Here is a 15,095-nt window from a genome sequence, read left to right as displayed (position 1 = left end):
ACCTCTATTTTCCCAGCAAACTGCTTGGGATTTCAGTAAATTTAAAATTTTGCATTTTGCATTTATTTCTTGGGATCATAACCAGCCTAGTAATAGAACTGACTGAGACATTCATAGGTGAAGTTGGGCAAGTATCTATACCTGTTCTCTTTTACAGAAAAACTTTTATTCCAAAAATAAGTTTTGCCTTCTACTGGGTAAAATAAGGACCAGCTATGAAAGAATTAAATACCAAAACAAGAAGTAACAGTTAGTTTACCCTTTACACATTCTTCCAGAAGGAGTCATTATTCTCAGAACACTGCTTCAACTCATGCTACTCTGCCGTAAGAACACTCAAAATTGTTCATCATTTGGTATGATCTCTGTACACAGAAAGTTTGAGGACTTTATCCAGTTTTTCTCAGGGTCAAGGTGTGGATCAACTTCTTACCTACCATATGATTTTGGGATGGTTTCTGACTCACGAATGCTACTGTAGGTTGAATTAGTTGGTAGCTGAAAACTGCAGCCATGACATATTTCTGATGTTATAGTTCATATTACAAGCAAAACAACATTAGTGACTTAGAATCTTTGCCACACAAAAAGCAGCATTAGTGCTTTCTGGAAGGCCTTCTTAGAAGGCAGTGCTAAGGAAAGAGAACTGAGTCTAAGCACTAAGTCCAGCTTTGTCCTTAAGCCACCTTAGATGTATGTGTTTTGAGTATTTACTTTTAGTTACATTTTAACATGCTCTCTTTTGTCTCTAAATTCATTTTTAATTTTATTTCATTATATTCATTTTTGTAAGCCACTTAAATAACTTGGAACAAGATAGAGGGGTTTTTTTGTGTTATTTTTTTTTTCAATTTATTTATTTTCAGAAAAACATTATTCATTATTTTTTCACCACACCCAGTGCTTCATGCAAGCTGTGCCCTCTATAATACCCACCACCTGGTACCCCAACCTCCCACCCCCCCGCCACTTCAAACCCCTCAGATTGTTTTTCAGAGTCCATACTCTCTCATGGTTCACCTCTCCTTCCAATTTACCCAAATTCCCTACTCCTCTCTAACGCCCCTTGTCCTCCATGCCAAGATAGAGTTTTTAACAATTACAAAGTACTTAGTGAAATAAGCTGAAATAATTTAACTAAAAATCATTTAAAGTCACCTCTACTAATGTTTATTTTAAGGAACTGAAACTGGTAATACAGCATCTTCATCTCAAATGTGATCTTCAGAAATGTTAAGTCTTCAAAACTAAAGGGTATCAAAGTATAATTACAGGTAAAGGTCAGAAGGAGGTCTTAGTGTTCCCAGTCTTCTATAAATATCTGGATATTTGAATAACAGATATATTTTCCTTGGTTTTTTAAGCAAAGCAATTCTGATGAGAAGCAGGTTTTAGTGACTTTTGGCTTGTGTCACTAAAGGTTACTCACTGGGACTCATCTAAGGCTTCCTGACTATGAGAAGGTACCCTGACTCCTCAACTGAGAAGCATTACAAAGCATACAGAGTACTGACATGGTAGAGTGAAGGGCCTTCAAAATACCCTAAGAGCGTGAAAGATTTCTGAAACACCCCATCTTGCACCATAGTGCCTTTAAGACCACTTACTAGAAATTCCTATAACACAACTAGTTTGTTAAGTGAGGAAATGAGGGAGAGGAAAAGGAGAGTGGAAGAAATCAGATGGAGCCAGGGTGAAATCAGTAAAATGATTCTGTGAAACTGAGTGTAACAGTTGGTAAAGGTGGGCTCTGAGCTTCCTAGTATCCAACACAAAAATCAGTTCTGTGTTCACCATTGAAAGAAGATAAAACCTAACTGCTTTAGAAAAAACCCATTATTCCTTATTATTAAGACCTGAGAAACTTATCATGGATCCCCATAACAAGGATGTCTGTTGAGAGGCCTTACTTGGCTGCCCAGAGTTCAATACAATCTTTTAAATAATTTTTTTTTAGATTTTATTTGACAGGTTACAAGGAGGCAGAGAGGCAAGGCAGAGGGCAGGGGAAGCAGGCTCCCCGCTGAGCAGAAAGCCTGATGTGGGGCTCTATCCCAGGACCTTGAGATCATAACCTAAGCCAAAGGCAGAGGCTTCACCCACTGAGCCACCCAGGTACCCCTGGAGTTCAATATAACCTTAAATAACTGGAATAAACTTAGGGAATCCCACTCTTAGTAAATTACAAGAAAACATCTAATGACAAAAATGTTTATAATCATTTCTGAGGTATGTACAATTTCAGTTCAATCTCTCCGTCACTGACAACTGTTGTTCAGAGTGATTACCAGAACACTTTATTGAAAGTTTTCAGTGAAGTTTTCAGTAAGATCTTTCGGAAAATCAGTAAGAGTTGAAACAAAAATGCTTTCTAATAAGCATCTGGCCAATTGAGATGTAAAATGCAGGCCTTTTTATGATTACACAGCTAAAAGTGAGGAAGAAGTGTTTCTAATTTTAAAAGTGAAGAAATAACACTTCCAATTATTAACAATTCCAAGAATCAGTGTTAGTAGCATGACCTGTAATTAAATATAATAGCAGATCAGTGTTTTATCAAAGAAATGAAACCTCAGTATGAACTTAAATGTGAAGTTAGGTAACAGTGTCTCAAGATGTCCTGAAGTGGAAAAAAGTTCTCAGTAAATCTTAACATGAATGGTGAGGAAGGCAAAATTATTTTAGATAGAGGTGATGGGTCATGGACAGTAGATGTTTCAGTTATTAGTGCATAACAAGTTATCCCCAAAACTCTGACTCAAAAGCACCACCATGTTCTTACATATCCTGATTGGCGGGCCAGGGTTTGGCTGGGTGCCTTGTACTCTACCGGGTATCAAATGAGGTCATTCAGTGACTCCGCTAGTAGGAGAATTGATCTGGAAGGTTCAAGACACTTACCTAACATGCTTAGTACCTTGTAATGTTCTTTTAAAAATAGGAGGACATTGTGAAGTTTTTCCTCAGAATAGCACAGAACTGCTATAAAACAAAAAGACCCACATACTTTGTGCGGCACTGAAGGTTCAGTGGACTGAATGCATATACATTTAGGAAATTGTACCTTTCACCCACCTCCTTCCTGAAGGAGAAGGATTTGCTAACATGATTGAAGTAAGCCCAAGATACTGGGCTCTGTTTTTACAAATGAAGAGAGTTGCTGTATTAACAGGGCAGAAAACATGTGCTGTCACTTCATGTTAGGGTGCAGGCCTGTCATCCTCTCTTCCAAAGAAGGCGGGAAGGTGGACTTGGGGCTTTCCTGAGCCACACTTTTTCTACTAAAGGTAAGGGATGATGAGGACATAAGTTGTTCATCACAACTTATGATGAGTTAGTGACTCAACTTAGGTGAAAAGTCATGCAGTCGGGGGTCTCCCAGCTATGAGCGGAGTGGTGCCTTCTTCCTCAGGACTCTTAATAGTTACAACCAGAACTGCAAAAGAGGGACTGGTAAGGCTCAGGCACCAAATCCTGACTTCAAACTCCATGCAACATACTGAAATTCTGAGGTCTGTTCCTTAGGTGTTTTCCATATCTTTTTTAAAATGAAAGAAATATGTGCTTATAGTCATCTGTGTGAAAAGAAATGTATGCGGCTTTGTTTAGTCTCTCATTCCTTCCTACACCGACCCAAGCCCCATAACTCAGGGAAGTTCTGAAGAGTAACATACTAAAGTAGAAGTACAGACAAGACACATTGTAGTTAACTAGACTTTTTCTATATCTTAAAGTCTGTATTATCAGTAAGACTTATTTTTTCCTTAAATGTATATGTGCGCATATGTACACACATACATGCAAAAACAGCAGTAAGATGATGAGTATGTCATAGCTTACTTCGGAATGTGAAGTTCATTAAAACCTTGGCTAATTTATCTACAATCTGCCCTTCCAGCCAAAGCTGCCACTTCTCCCCACTTCACCTTCACAACAGGTCATCTCAGCTGCCTCAGTGTAGAGGAGACCAGCTATCAAAGTGACATGAATGGGTACTAAACAACTGGGCCAGTGCCTTCCCCATGCTTTGGTGATTGCAACTGCTGCCCTTTTTACATATTTTACCTTTAGAGAGATTCTTGGTTTTCCCTATGGCGAAATCACTATCCTGATTCAATGAAAAACATCAAGATGACCCTACAGTTCCTCAGTCTCAAATTCAATGTCATCAATTCCAATTACCTTTATTTCCACTCCCCTTCAGCCAATTGCTATCATTGCCTTAGAATTGTTACTTGAAACTTCAAAGATCAAGATTCTGAACTCTCAGGGTACCCCAATCTGTTAGTCTTCCCTTTTATTATTTTTTTTTAAAGATTTGATTTATTCCACAGAAATAAAGAGAATGAGTGGGAGGAGGAGCAAGGGAAGAAGCAGACCCCCTGCTGAGCAGGGGGCCTGAGTGGGGAAGGGGGCTGGTATCTGGATCCAGCACCCTGGGATCAAGACCTGAGCCAAAGGCAGATGCTTAACCAACGAAGCCACCCAGGTGCCCAGCCTTCTTCCTTCTAATCCAACCTTGGCTGCACTTTGGAATTACCTGAAGTGGCTTCAATAATATGGGTGCCTGGAGGGGTGCCTGGGTGGCTCAGTGGGTTAAAGCCTCTGCCTTCGGCTCAGGTCATGATCCCAGGGTCCTGGGATCAAGCGCCGCATCGGGCTCTCTGCTCAGCGGGGAGCCTGCTTCCTCCTCTCTCTCTGCCTGCCTCTCTGCCTACCTGTGATCTCTGTCTGTCAAATAAATAAGATCTTAAAAATAATAATAATAATATGGATGCCTGGGCCCCATTCCTGGAGATTGTGAAGTCCTGATCTCAAGCATTGCACCTGTTCTTACTCTCCCAATCCTCCACCCATCAGGATACATTTTCCTCCTAACCAGTCTGGACCCAATCAGTCAGACATCTCCAAAAATTCTTTGTATCCCATGGTCTCTCTGTTCTCTACTTTTTTCTGTTACTGTCAACCTGTCAGGCCCAGCCAGGGAAACACCCACTATTTCTTAAATGTCCAGATTACTGAGATTTGGGAAACTACCGTAAGCTACAGACTCTTTGGCTGGGCTTTCACTGCTGCTCCACAGTTCTTTTATTCAATTCTGATTACTTTCCACCAAATTCATTCAGTCTGAAAGCCAGCCAGTCACCACAAAATTGAGTCTTACAAACTATTTAAGCATCAGGGTACACCAGTGAAGAAGACGTAGCCCCTAAACCCACATTCACTTACCAACTAGCTTCCCAGTAAGGCACTGACCCGACAGGATGGCAGGAGAGGGGACAAGTCAGGGTATTTCTGTCTGGCCTTAGATTGGGTTGGGGCTCTGACATTTCCCAGTCTCCACCAGGCAGCCCTCTGCCACTGAATGGCCCAGGCTTCTGGGTTCTGGTAACACCATCTCCTCCCAAAGACCCTGTGGCACTAAGGGTGACAGCTTTCCTACTTTGCCAATCTCTGGGTTGCCATACTTTTAGCACTTCCATAACCATCAATAAAGAATCCCCTTTATTAAATTCTTTAGAGCAATGCATTTTTCTGCCTGGACCCAACTGATACATGTCAGCCAAACCAAACTAGTTGATAATGGAGTTTTAAGTCAGTGAGCATACACTGAGTTCTGGGCACACCAGCTACTCTGCCAGATACAGTGAGTTTTTTACCTTTTATATCTGTTCATATGGTTAACCCCACCTAAAATATCCCTTGCTTCTTTCCCACCTAACAAAACACATGACCTTTCAAACTTACAAGAAGCCAGTATTATGAACATCTACTCTGTGCAAGGCATGCTGCTGGGGGTATGTCCCAGGCATCACAGAATTGATAGTCAACATTTCTTCATAAAATGTTTTATCAGATTTTCTCTACTGATGTGTACACTCTTGAAATTCGCATTTGAGTGCTTTTTTAAAAAATTGTATTTAACAAACACCTATGTAGCACTTACTACTAGGCACTGTTCTAAGAACTTACAAATATAGTGGATATTTTTTATATAGTGGGTTTTTATGTAACTGTTTATGCATGTATGTATCTATGAGACATACATATATAACAATTCAGGTAACCTTAGGTAAACCTATGAAGTAGGTACTACTATTATCTTCATTTTATAAGTGAAGAACAAGAGGCCCAGAGAATAACCTGCCTAAGGTCACAGAGCTAGTAAGAGTAACTCACACTTTTATTTTAACCTTGCATTATGGCTATCTGCATACCTGTTTCCACATCACCAGAAAAAACTGCTGAACTTTTCCCCTTTGCCAGTTACAGATGTGATTTTTACCCCAGGTACCTAGGGGAGGAAAAAAAAAAAAGCTATGATTCTCACCTTTCCATGGGGATGTAAATGAAAGCGGTATGTCCAACTTCTGGGAAGTGTCCCTCAGAGAAGGGTGACCTTGAAGTGGGGCTCTGTCCCTTTCTCTCTTCCCACTAACTAGTATGTTGACCTGATGGCAGGGGAGGAGTAGTCTTCTGGTACATCAGGTAAAAAAAGCTTCATTTTAAGGTGAAAGAATAAAAAGGAGCCTAGATCTCATCTCTCATGATCAAGTAGTTGCCAAAGCCTGAACTTTCACATGAGGAAGAAATCTCCATCTGGCCGAATCCATTGTTATTTTGAATTCCCTGCTACTCACACCAAAGCCAATCCTAATTAGTGGGATAATCAATCCATGGCTCCCTGCCCCACACACTAGGGTGAACTCTTGAAAATGCACTCTGTCTCTCTCACCTTTGTATTTCTTTCCAATGTGGTTCTTTGAACAAAGCTAATACTCAAAAAAGTATATATCCAGTTGAGGACGAATGAGATTATAAAATATTTTGAAAATACTGATGGATGTAGAAAGCCCCAGGTCAGGTGGAAGCTGGAATGTAATCACTCCTGGCCTTTGGTCCTTTGAGTCTGTTTGGACCACAGGCAGCAATACGGGAGTGTCTCCCTACCCTGGGGCAACTCCCTCTTTGTCAATACCTTCTTGAATCCTGGGAATGTGAGGCTGAGCTGTAAAAGAGCCCAAACAGATCTTCACAACTAACACCTTTAATTGTCCTTGTCCCTTCATCTTCATGCTTTTTATCCCTGCCCTCTTCCTACCTGCCTCCAAAGAGCAGATGTTTTCCCATCATTCCTTGGCTAATCTTTTCACCTTACTCCCATAACATCTTTGCATCTTAATTTTCTCATCTCTAAAATGGGGATAATTATTATTTAGTAGGACTTGGGGAATAATTAAATGGCAAGGGCTAACTAAACTTGTTGGCATCTAGAAAAATGTTACAGGTTTCGCTTTTCCTCTTAACCCTATTTCTCTAGAGGCAACTTGCTTGGTCAAGTAGAATACTTTCTTCTTGTTCTCTTCCTACCTCTCCTGCTGCCTTTTCCTAGACTCTGAAAAACTCGTTCTTTGCCTATCCCTCAAATGTCTGTGCTCTGGGTTTCTCCAGACCACCTCCCTATTTCCAGCCTCCACCATTTTCTTACCTGGACAACTCCACCTGCCCTGACTTGATCTCCCAGCTTCCAGTCCTGTTCTCCTTCCACCAGGCATCCACACTATAGCCTGAGCGGGGCTGGAAGGCACACACCTAAGCTCACTGCTGCCTCCCCAAAAGCAATTCACAGTCCTTAACATGTACAAGAACTTCAGGACATGCTACTCGCTAAAACCACTATAAAGAGAGATTTTGTTTACATTTCTCCACTTTTAACGAGGGGAGCTCCTAAAATGTATACTTAGGGCTGAGATCCAGCATACAGTGAAATGTAAGGAGTCAATAAATGGTGAATGCAATTCAGAAAAACTTCAGTGGGTAAGCAGTATCAGAGCTGCCCATGTGAAAGTGATCTAGCAACAATTTTTTCCCCCTTCATCATTAGTATTGGGTTTTGTTTTCGTTTTTTTTTTTAACTTGACTTTTTTATTACAAGGATAAGATTGGCTTATTATGAAAAAATTCAAACATTAAAATGAGATATAAAGTAAAAACAAGCCTTCCCTCCCTTATTATCATTGCTCCTCCTGGTCCAGCACTGTTAACTGTATACGCTTCCAGAAAGTTCTTATGCACACACAATCATAGTAAGGCACATGTTATTACTATTATTATTTACATTATTTAACACAGGTACAATCACATTGAAACATGCTTATTTTCATATCAGCTTTTTTCATATAATCTGGGATATTTTTCCATAGTGGTATATATACATTCTCCTCAATTTTAAAAGGTCTGCATTGTATTCAATTATACCACTCTACTGTACTTTCGTCAGACAGTTCATTATTTTAAAAAATTTTTAACTGAAGTGTAGTTGGCACTTATTAGTTTCAAGTGTACAACACAGTGATCGACAATTCTGTATGTTACACAATGCTCACCATAAGTGTAGTCATCATCTGTCACCATACATATTACAATATTAATTATATGCTCCTATTCTGTACTTTTCATCCTCATGACTTATTTTAAGATTTTTATTTATTTGTCAGAGAATACAAGCAGGAGGAACAGCAGGCAGAGAGAAAGCAGCAGGCCGGCTGAACAAGGAGCCTGATGTGGGACTCGATTCCAGGACCCTGGAATCATGACCTGAGCTGAAGGCAGCCGTTTAACCGACTGAGCCACATACAGGTGTCCCTTGCAACTTATTTTAAAACCGAAGTTTGTACCTCTTGATCTCCTTTACCTATTTCTCCCATCCTTCTACTCCCAGCAACCACCAAGTTTGTTCTCTGTATTTATGAGTCTGTTTGTTTACAAACAGTTCAGTATTGATAGACATCTAGGTTATTTCTAGTTTGGGCCATTCTAAATAATGCTGCATTTATGCTAGATAAATAAATGTCAATTTTTCCAAATACACAAAAATGCAAAATATTAGAATACTAAAATAAATATGCATCACAACCAAGTAGGATCCACTTCAGAAATGTAAGAAGGGTTAAATATTAGAAAAATCTGTTAATATACTGCATAGTAATAACAGATCAAAGGAAAAAACCTCCATAGATTACTGACAACTAGGGATGGTTTCTTAATGTGATAAAGTGTGTGTGTGTGTGTGTGTATGCATGTATGTGTGTGCAGGAACACCCCAAAAGCTAGCATCATGCTTAGTGGAGAAGCCTTCCTATAATGGTCAGATACAGGACAGCTCAGTCTACTATCACCATCATCACAGAAATTAACCTTTTTTGGAGATAATACCAGATGCTATTATAAGAGAAATAATAATGTGGCATAAGAATTAGAAAAAAAAATTATAATCAATTGTGAGTCATATATTTCCAGAAAACACAACAGTCAACTGGAAAAACTACTTTTCCTTTTAAAAAATTGAAATACAATTCACATACCATAAAATTCAGTCTTTTAAAAATATGCAGTACACTGGGTTTTTGTATATGCAGAGTTATGCAATTATCACTGCTTATTCCAGAACATTTCTGTCACTCCCCAAAAATCCCATTAAATACACAGTCACTTCACAGTCCCCTTAGCCCTAGCACTTGGCAACAATTAACTTCTGTCTCAATAGATTTGCCTATTTAGGATATTTTATATAAATGGAATCATATAATATGTGGTCTTTTACAACTGGATTCTTTTACTTAGCATAGTTTTCAAGGTTTATCCATGTTGCAACATGAATCAGTATTTCAGTCCTTTTTTAATACTGAATAATAATAATATTCTATTGTATGGATGTACCACATTTTGTTTATCCACTCATCAGCTGATGGACGTTTGGGTTGATTTTACTTTTTGTTTATTAAGAATAATGCTACTATGAACAATCATGTACAGATTTTTGTGTTAACATATGTTTTCACTTCTCTTGGGTATATACCTAGGCATGAAACTGCTGGGTTATATAGTAACTCTGTATAAACTTTTGACTAATTGCCAACTATATTCCAAAGAGACTGTACCATTTTACATCCCTACCGGCAATGTATGAGGGTTCTAACTTCTCCACATCCATGCCAACACTTGTTTTTTTTTTTTTTTTTTTTAAGATTTTATTTGAGAGAGAGAGAGAGGGAGTGCACACACAAGCACTGGGGCAGAGGAGAAACAGACTCCCTGGATGATCGGGGAGCCAAATGTGGGGGTCAATCCCAGGACCCTGAGGTCATGACCAGACACTCAACTGACTAAGCCACCCAGGCACCCCTGTCTTTCTAATTACAGCCATCCTGGTGGATGTGAAGTAGTATCCCATGGTTTAGAACTGAAAAATCATTTTATTTATTTATTTATTTATTTATTTTAAAGATTTTATTTATTTATTTGACAGAGATCACAAGTAGGCAGAGAGGCAGGCAGAGAGAGAAGAAGGGAAGCAGGCTCCCCCTTGAGCAGAGAGCCTAATGCGGGGCTCGATCCTAAGACCTTGAGATCATGACCTGAGCTGAAGGCAGAAGCTTAACCCACCGAGCCACCCAGGTGCCCCTGAAAAATAATTTTAAATAGTACAATAGTTCAATTAAGATGACTGGATATAAATTTATTTTTTAAAATATCAAAAGCCTTCTTATATACAAGCAATAATCACTTAGAACATATAATGGGAGGGGCGCTTAGATGGCTCCGTCAATTAAGCCTCTGCCTGCAGCTCAGATCATGATCCCAGGGTCCTGGGATTGAGCGCTGCATTGGGCTCCCTGCTCAGCAGGGAGCCTGCTTCTTCCCCTACCTGCCACTCCCCCTGCTTGTGCTTGTTCTCTCTCTCTCTCTCTGCCAAATAAATAAATAAAATCTTTATTTAAAAAAAAAATATATATATATAATGGAAGAAAAGATCTCAACAAAAAAGAAACTATCTAGAAATAAAGTTAACAAATAAACCAAGATATATTTATAGACAGAAAACTTTAACATACTTCTGAAGAGCACAGAAGGACTGAGCAAATGGAAAAGTATATGTGTTCTTCCCCCACCCCTGCTTCTCTTAAATAGGAAGATTCAACAGAGTTAGTTCAATTCTCCATATATTAATCTACAAAATAACATGACTCCAACAAAGTATCTCCTAAGATTAGAACCAGATTAGCTTTAACTAAGGCTCATGTGAAAAGACAATACAGAATTATGGTTTTACCTAAAGACCCAGGCATTTTGGCAAGCTGTTTATTAGTTGTGTATTCCTGAACAAGTTACTTAACCTGTCTCAAATGCCCCTTCCATGAAAGGGGATAATACCAACCTGGTAGGGTCGTCAGGAGGATTAAATGCTTTAAAATGCATAAAGCACTTGAATAGTACCTGGTATATAACAAATGCTAAATAAATGCTAACTTATTAACATTATGTGGGGAAAAAAATCAAGAATACATGAGGAAAAAAATCTTTTAAAAAAAGTTATGAGAAAAGATTGGCCCCATTAGATATAAAAACAGCACAGTTTTGGTGAATCAGAATTAAGACAGATCAATGGAATAGAGAATCCAGAAACCTATATGCAAACAGAAATTTAGAAAATGATAAAAGTGGCATTTCAAATAAAGGAGAAGGGAAGGGTGTTCATTACCAGTGATTCTGGGACCAAATTCCCACCTCACCCTTTATACAAAAGTATATTCTGGATGAAATAAAGATTTAAGTACAAAAATAAGATAATATAAAACACTAAATTAAAACACGATGAAATTATTTAATATAATTTGTAGTATGAGTGTAGTATGACCCCAAACCTGGAATCCATAAAGGAAAACACTGATAAATCCAAATAGGTGAATTTCTGTAAGACAATAAAATAAAATACCATATATGAAATCAAAAGATAAATACATTGAGAAAGAATAATTTTAACACATATCATAAACGACAGGTTTCCATAATATGTAAAGAACTCCTACAAACCAATAAGATAAGGATCAATCATGCAATAGAAAAATGCACAAAACTCAAGAACAGATAAATAACAACAACAAAAAAAGGAATACAAATTAGCCTACATAAGAAAAATGCTCAGCTTTCCCTCTTAATACAAGACAGGAATTAACACTACAACTGGAAACCATTTTTCACCTATTTGATAACACACAGACTGTGAGGAAATAGGCACTCTGACACATTGCTGGTGAGAGTAAATCAGGTATAATCTCTAAGAAAGCAGTGTGGCCTTATCAATAAAAGAATGCACAAACCTTTGACCTAGCAATCCACCTTCCTAGGAACCTATCCTATAGATATACTTGCACTCGTGTACAATAATGTAAGGACAAGCATATTCACTGAAGCATTGTAACAGTAAAATACACCTAAATGTCCAACTATTGGAGACTGAAATCATTACAGTACGCATATGCACACTAGAACAAGGCAGCTCACCTACATTAAAAAGTGAAAGAATTAAGTATAGCATACTACCAATTGTGTATCACTGATGTCCGCATCAAACATAGAGACAATATATGTAAAAATGACATGTGCACAAATAAATCTGAAAAATATTCCCCAGAAACCATTTTCGCTAATAGCTTAGAGAGAGAATTGCAAGCCTGTGATTTAGGAACAACGATGCTTACTTTTCTCTGTACCTTTGTTGACAATTTCGTATTTTGTATTTTTTGCAGGAGAGTTTGTTACAATGAATTTTGAAAATCCCATTCATTCATTCATTGATTCGCATTGCCTAAGAAGGAACCCAACTCTCATGCAAACCCATGGGTTGTCAGGGGAGGAGAGACAATATAGCGATCCCTGCCTGGAGGATCTGACTGGCAGAATGGACCTCAGAGCTCTTCGCACTCGAATCATGGGAAAGAACAGCGGGTATTCTTATCAGAAATGCAGATTCCTGGGCCCGGTCCCCGGTCAGCTGAACTGAGCTCCGCGGTGAGGCTCGGAAATCTGCATCTCTGACAGGATCCCACTGGGGATTCCGGTACGTGACAATTCTGAAGCCTTCTGGGCTGGAAAGGCAACCAGCCAGCACCGCGCAGGTCACGGTGTAGGCGTGTTTTCTCATCCTTTCCTCGCCCTCCTTCCCTAGCAGTCGCGGTCTCGGTCGCGATCAGGGCAAAGGGGTGTCAGCCCTGGAGCGTGTGGGCAGCTCCTCGGAACACCCGAGACCGGACCACCTTTGGGCCGAAACCGCGAGATCTGGCTTGGCCGCCGCCCGGAGCAGCTCCTCGCAGTTCCTGGATCAGGCTCCGCCGAGAGCTGGGCCCGGACCCTGACCCACCCAGCTGAGGAAGCCGGGCGGAGGGCGGGCATACCCGCGCGAGCGGAGGGCGGGCATACCCGCGCGAGCGGAGGGCGGGCATACCCGCGCGAGCGGAGGGCGGGCATACCCGCGCGAGCAGCTAGTGGTGGAACGGCCGCAGAAGCCGCTAGCATGAGGAGAAAGGGCAGAGAAGAGGAGGCAAGTTCAACCGCCTAGGAAAAAAAAGACGGAGGAGAGAAATGACGGGGTCAGAAAATAAATAGGCGGAAGGAAAAACTGCGACTCCGCCGGGACTCGAACCCGGAACCTTTGAATGTCCTCAGCCTCTAGAAGTCCAATGCGCTATCCATTGCGCCACGGAGCCACCTGTTGGAGTCTTCGCGCATCTGCTCTGTTAAGCCAGAGGCGACGGCCCCGCGCCCTTCCCACCACCCCCTCAGCCGCCCCCCCGGCCTCCTGTCTGTGTCGCCGAGGCCAGGGCATGGCAAGCCTGGGCAGCAGCCACCGAACGTGAGCCGCAGGCGCCCGTGCTTCGCCAGCAGCTGACTCTCACAAGGTCGACCAGACCCGCAAGTCCGCCGGGCCCGTCTCGGTCGGTCGGTCGGTCGGTCTGAGGGCTGCCGCAGCCCCGTCTCTGGCCTGCCCAGGACACGGCCGCGCAGGACGACTCAACCCCGCGCTGTTCCCCCACCCGGTCCCTTCCTGCCCCGAGCGCCCCCGCCTACCGGCTCTCTCCGGCGGCCGGTCACGCCCCGCCCGGGCCCCGGCCCCGGCGACGCGGAACCAGGCCGGCCGTTGCGCGGTTAAGCCGGTCCGGTAGCGTCCGGCACTTACGTAGCACCTTTTAGCGGCCGATCTCGAACGGCGGCCCCTCCCGGGTGCCGGACTCTTCCCCGGCGGGCCGCGGCGGCGTCTGTGTGCGTGCTTGTGCGAGTTTTATTTGCGCAGGGTTCAGTAAAATGGGGTTTGGGTTGCATTTCGCTCCCCACAGACCCAGAGCCGAATTTCTGAGGCATCCGGGCTCTGGTGGACTGAGGGGGGCGACGCGCCCCGCGCCGCAGCATCCTCTGAGAGCCCATCCAAGTGCCGGGAGCCGCCTCCACGGGTGCCGCGCAGCCGCCCCCAGCCCGCGCGCGGAGAGCACGCGGCTGCGTGGGCGGCTGTCGCGAGGGTGGCTGCGCGCGTGGGAGCGCCGGGAGCATGCGTGTGCGGGTGCGGGTGCGTGTGGCTGGAGGGCGCGCGCCCGAGCGCGGCCGCGGGCTTGCTCTGGGAGAGGAGGGCGGCGGCCGAGACCAACGCTCCTTGGAATGGCGCAGTCGCCAGGAATCAGGTGGGTGATGGGGTAGGGGAGTGGGGTGTTCAGTGCCCCCCACCCCCACAGTCGTCCTCTTCGGCCCCGAAGCCACTTGAAATAAACAATCTAAGTAAATACTGTGTGGTTGCTATGCAACCGCTGCAGACAATATCCCTGGCTTCCCGCTCCAATCAGTTGCGGCTTTCCGAGCCCCGCCCACGTAGAAAATGCTGTGGCGCCGCTGCGCGCGCTCTTGAGGTTGCTCCACAGCCCACTTCTGCACCAAACCACGTTCAGCCACAACCTAGACCGTGGTCCACGCCGCTTGTCCCTGCCTAGCATCATGAGGCATCAATGCAAAGCAATCCCTGTCAGTGTTCTGAAGAGAAGGGTTCCCAGGAAGATTCTAGTGTGGTAGGGATCTTTCCATTCTTACTTAACCCCACAACAGTGCTGTGAGGCAGGTACTCTTTTCCCCTTTATAAAGAAGGGACTGTTAGGGTCCGTGATCAAAGGAACGAGACTGATACAAAGCGAAGGTCAAGCAAAACTTTATTTCGCGCCAAGCATCAGGAATCAAACAACCGGTCAGAGCTACCTCTTACGAAAAGGCGGTGA

General features: G+C 42.6%; 1 non-coding gene across 1 annotated transcript; it reads right to left on the bottom strand.

Annotated features, from left to right (window-relative positions):
- Positions 1-13,462: 13,462 nt before the first annotated feature.
- On the bottom strand, positions 13,463-13,547 carry TRNAR-UCU. Its single transcript is given in 2 exon segments — positions 13,463-13,498; positions 13,511-13,547. It is a non-coding gene; the product is annotated as a tRNA-Arg (tRNA).
- Between the last annotated feature and the right edge of the window lie 1,548 nt (positions 13,548-15,095).

The sequence above is a fragment of the Neovison vison genome, chromosome 2 (genome assembly GCF_020171115.1).
Source record: "Neovison vison isolate M4711 chromosome 2, ASM_NN_V1, whole genome shotgun sequence".
Lineage (NCBI taxonomy): Eukaryota > Metazoa > Chordata > Mammalia > Carnivora > Mustelidae > Neogale > Neogale vison.
This window is presented reverse-complemented; position numbering and strand designations above follow the sequence as displayed.